This window comes from Arabidopsis lyrata (genome assembly GCF_000004255.2).
Source record: "Arabidopsis lyrata subsp. lyrata unplaced genomic scaffold ARALYscaffold_8, whole genome shotgun sequence".
NCBI lineage: Eukaryota > Viridiplantae > Streptophyta > Magnoliopsida > Brassicales > Brassicaceae > Arabidopsis > Arabidopsis lyrata.
In genome coordinates, this window is record NW_003302548.1 from 4,323,506 (window position 1) to 4,328,509 (window position 5,004).

At 36.4% G+C, this 5,004-nt stretch overlaps 1 long non-coding RNA gene across 10 annotated transcripts; it reads right to left on the bottom strand.

Moving 5' to 3' along the window:
• Nucleotides 1-347: 347 nt before the first annotated feature.
• LOC110225928 lies at nucleotides 348-3,859 on the bottom strand. 10 transcript variants are annotated; one of them, XR_002330107.1, is made up of 11 exons: nucleotides 3,253-3,859; nucleotides 3,037-3,095; nucleotides 2,830-2,869; nucleotides 2,658-2,724; nucleotides 2,393-2,570; nucleotides 2,131-2,247; nucleotides 1,951-2,026; nucleotides 1,566-1,820; nucleotides 1,152-1,464; nucleotides 1,001-1,055; nucleotides 348-509 (listed from the first exon to the last, which is right to left on the bottom strand). It is a non-coding gene; the product is annotated as an uncharacterized LOC110225928 (long non-coding RNA). The 10 variants fall into 10 exon arrangements; XR_002330110.1 differs by lacking the exon at nucleotides 348-509 and having other exon boundaries at nucleotides 543-1,055; nucleotides 1,152-1,454; nucleotides 1,566-1,604; nucleotides 1,721-1,820; XR_002330104.1 differs by lacking the exon at nucleotides 348-509 and having other exon boundaries at nucleotides 543-1,055; nucleotides 1,566-1,604; nucleotides 1,721-1,820.
• Nucleotides 3,860-5,004: the final 1,145 nt, after the last annotated feature.

Here is a 5,004-nt window from a genome sequence, read left to right on the forward strand (position 1 = left end):
TTAACTATGAAAAATATAATAAAAAATTGAGTATATAATTTTTTAATATGAACAGTTTAATTTTTAATTTTAAACAAAATTTGTCAAAAATAACTAATCAAAATATTTAATTTTCGTTTTCTGAATTTTTAGTTATTAATTAAAGACAAAAATGTTATTTTGGAAAATAATAAGCTCTCAAAATTTTAAACATTATAATATACATTTCAAATTTATAATTTAGGGCATACAATCCAATTATTCCAAGAAAATATCCCTGAAATTATTACGAGATTCAAACAAAATTTTGTTTTGTTGTAATGTTAAATTTATTAATAATAAAAATTTATTTACAAAATTTTGGCAAAACTAAGAAAAACCTAAACAAATGCTCAAATGTGTGAATCTTTCAAGGAAAACTTACTTACTAGTTCAAAAATCTGATAATGAACAGTAGATTGAGATATGAGTGATCCCCAAACTCACGGCTTCGGTTAGTCCTTTGTTGAGAGTTGAGTTTTCGATTGAGCCTGCAAAAGAGAAAACTACTATGAGTCAAACGATGATGAAGAACAAGAAGATTGAAACCTTGAAGAAGAAGACGAAGTGGTCGGCTTGGTCGTAAGAGAGAAGACATGAGAAGAAGAAGAAGAAAAGTCAACAAGAGAAGTGGGTTTTTGTGTTTTGTCTTATTGGGCTAATGAAGTTAGTATAGGCCCAAAGTGGTGAAGTATGTTTCTTTGTGGCCCATTCGTAGAATTAGCTTATGTATCTTATTCTAGCTAAAGTACTTAAGCTAGAGTAGTTGAGAGTTGTTGGGATTGTTAGTAGCTAAGGTAAGGTTGTGTAAGGTTGCTTGTATGCTTAAGTCTAAAGTCTAGAAGTAAGGTCAAATAGTGACTAAGTTTAGAGTCTAAGAGAGTGAGTATGGTGAGTAGAAGAAATCTACTATATGTATGTGTAATATGTGTAACTTATCGAATATGAAAGTATGAAAGTTTAAGAGAAAAACAAAACAAACCTGTGATCTAAGCAGAAAAACAACATGGTATCAGAGCTCATCTTGTTCTTGGAGCCTGTTTAAGATAAGAAGAAGAAGAGTCAGAACAAGCAAGCTCAAGGAAGAACCAGAAAACCAGAAGTAATCAAGTCAAAGTAAAGGAAGAATTCACATGGCGTTGAACTTGCAGTCCTCTCATCAACTGGTTGCAGTCTTTGATGGTCAGAACTATGAGTTCTGGGCTGCAAGAATGAAAACTACACTCTTGAATAAAGATCTATGGGAAGTCGTCAAAGATGGAGTACTAGAAGCTACAGCTCAATCAACTGAAACTCCAGATAAAGGAAAAGATGCTGCCCTGAAGGCCCTAAAAGCTAAAGACACTGCTGCTCTTCAAATTATTCAGCATGCTGTGGCTGATGTGGTGTTTGACAAGATCCTCTCTGCATCTTCATCACACCAAGCATGGAAACTCCTGGAGCACTCTTACCAAGGTAATGAGAAAGTTAAAACTGTTAGACTTCAGTCTTTAAGAAGGGAATTTGAAAACTTGAAAATGAAAGAAGGGGAGAAAGTTAAGACTTACTCGGATAGGATTCAGGCTGTAGCAAATCAGATGAGAGCTCTAGGTGAAGGAAAATCAAACTTTGATTTAGTGGTAAAAATGCTGGCCTCTATGCCAAAAAGTTATGCTGGTCTGTCATCCTTAATGGAAGAAACTAAGGATCTAAAAACAGTTACCTATGCTGAGCTGCTTGGATCTCTTGAGGCACATGAAAAGAAATTCTTCCCTGAAGATGAAGAAGATGCAGAAGGAGCCTTTCATGCACGGTTCAGAAGTCTAAATGTGGAAGACAAGAACAAAGAGAATTCAGGTCAAACGAGTTACAGAGCAAGAAGATGGTGTGGCTACTGCAAAAGAGATAATCACAATGAAGATGTATGTTGGATTAAGAGTGGAAAAATCAGACCTGATTTCAACAGAAACAGAGACACTAGGAATTGGAGTTGTTTTCACTGTGGCAAAGTGGGTCATCTAATGAAAGACTGCAAAGTCAAGAATGGAGAACAAGCACAAGTCAACCAAGAAGAAAATGAAGCAGAAGAAAGCTACCACATGTTTACTGCAAGACAAGAGGATCAAGAATCACCTGAAGAGAATGTCTGGCTCATTGATAGTGGATGCACAAATCATATGACTTCAGATGAAAAGCTATTCTCAAATCTCAACACAAGCTTCAATGTTCCTATACTTGTAGGTAATGGAGCTGTGCTGACAACAAAAGGAAAAGGAGACATTGAAGTCATGACAAAAAAGGGCAAGAGAATCATCAGAGATGTTCTTCTAGTTCCACAGATCACTAAAAATCTATTGAGTGTTTCTCAAATGATTGAAAATGACTATGATGTTACCTTTGATCAAAAAGGCTGTACCATTCATGATCCAGCTGGGAGAAAGATAGCCGAGATACCAATGGTCAACAAAAGTTTTCATCTTAAGATGTCGTCAAGTGAAGAAGCAACAATGGTGGTTGTGAATAAAGATGCTGAATCAGGTCACCGAGGAGCTGGGCTTACCAAAGCTGCAAATCTGGACTTATCAACACATGAAGATCATAAGAAGAAGATAAATGAAGATGGAGCTAAAAGAACATTGACAGCAAGTGAAGGAAACAACCAAAAGGAGTCAAAAACTGAAGTCGTGAATCAAAAGCAAGTGGTTGAAGTTAAGAACCAGAGAAGTTCTGAAATAAACAAGAAAGAAGACAAGAGCAGAGAAACCAAAGATGTGGGTCAAGGAACCAAGATGGTGATAAAGAGAGACACTGTGGAGAAAGTTCAAAGCTCACCTAAGATTGAGAGGGAGCAAAAGTGGATTAGAGAAGAGAACTGTAAAAGGAAAGCAGAGAAAAATCAAGAGACAGAGAAAAAGAATCAAGCGATGAAGTTCAAAGGGTTCGGAATTCATAAGTTTGAAACCACTGGCACAAGTAAATCTCTTGAGAATCAGAAACTAATATTTCAAAAGCAAAACGAGGAAGAGCTAAGAGAATTACCTCTAATTGGAGAATCGTGTGCATTCAAGTTTGGAGACATAGATTTCTCCCCAGAGTTTCTGCAAAAGAAGTTCAAGGTGAACACTACTAAGATTGAAGCAATGAAGAACAAAACCGAGGAGATAATCGCTCCAGAGGGAGCAATTAAGTGTGTGAAAAGAAAGCTTGAAATCATGCCAACGACGAGCAAAAAGGAAGTAGAGAAATCCAACTCACCGATGAGTTATGCCGATGCCCTGAAGAGTTCTCCTTCGATGAAGAGAAAAGGAACCAGTACCGAAGAAGTAAAAGCATCAAGATTCAAAATTCTAACTTGGAATCGAGACCTCAAATCGAAAACTCAAGAGGGAGTGTTGAGAGTTGAGTTTTCGATTGAGCCTGCAAAAGAGAAAACTACTATGAGTCAAACGATGATGAAGAACAAGAAGATTGAAACCTTGAAGAAGAAGACGAAGTGGTCGGCTTGGTCGTAAGAGAGAAGACATGAGAAGAAGAAGAAGAAAAGTCAACAAGAGAAGTGGGTTTTTGTGTTTTGTCTTATTGGGCTAATGAAGTTAGTATAGGCCCAAAGTGGTGAAGTATGTTTCTTTGTGGCCCATTCGTAGAATTAGCTTATGTATCTTATTCTAGCTAAAGTACTTAAGCTAGAGTAGTTGAGAGTTGTTGGGATTGTTAGTAGCTAAGGTAAGGTTGTGTAAGGTTGCTTGTATGCTTAAGTCTAAAGTCTAGAAGTAAGGTCAAATAGTGACTAAGTTTAGAGTCTAAGAGAGTGAGTATGGTGAGTAGAAGAAATCTACTATATGTATGTGTAATATGTGTAACTTATCGAATATGAAAGTATGAAAGTTTAAGAGAAAAACAAAACAAACTTGTGATCTAAGCAGAAAAACAACATCCTTGCTTCAATGTCATAAGCTCGGCCTCCAAAACTGTAATTCGGGAGTCATGAAGTGATCCTTTCATCTGAAACAAGAGATTATCCTCTTGGCCGCAAATTGCTACCCCAAATCCTGCCACAAACCCTCTTGTTTTCTCCCTTATCAAACCCTTGAAATAATATTATAGAGTCTATACAAATCAGAATCCGGTGAGGGTTTTTCGCCATCTTGAGTCCCCATTTCCTCCAAGATTTTGTTCTCCCTAGGTTTTACGACTCCCAGTATACTCGTGATACCGTGTGATGTTTGTGATTCATGATTCCGATACTTTCCCTCCACTTTTTGTGTGTTTGAATTACTGTGAAGAATTTGCAGAGCAACAAAGGAAAATCATTTAATTATCTTTTGGTAACACAGCAGCCCAACTGATCCGGTGGATCGATAAGCAAGTTCGGAACGCACTCTCATCTATCAAACATATGGGAGATAGGCGCTATGACAAAGGGATGCAAATATGGTTTGCATCGAGAAGTTAATCATCTTTGCTTTCTTTAGTTTTTCAGCCATAGTTTATTTCAATCTAATGTTGCACTTGTTGTAAAAACGATATTTTTTCTTTGAATATAATTTAACATTACATTCAAAAAAAAAATTAACTTTTGGTATGTGGAGTAGAGCAACTCACTAACACATTGAACTTAAACCTTATGACAACAATGAATGTTTGGATACAAGAATTACAAACTCTTATCCGTGATGATTAGTTCAGGGAATGTCATTTTGGGTTCTCAAACTTAGAAACTATAGAAAGTGAAGCAATAGTGTAGTGTGTGTGTGTGCTTTGTATAATCCTAAGACTGATCAATGATATGTCCGTTCAATCATTTTTTACAGTAATGAGGTGTATACAAGACTCAAGATACATTGAAGATGGAGAGGACTCAAGATACATTGAAGATGGAGAAGACTCAAGATACATTTGACATGGCAACATGACCTTATGACCAAGATCATTCTCATCCTTTACCATATCTTGTGATCATAGCTTGTGTTTTTGCTGTGTATTGATTTGTGACCTTAATTCAACACT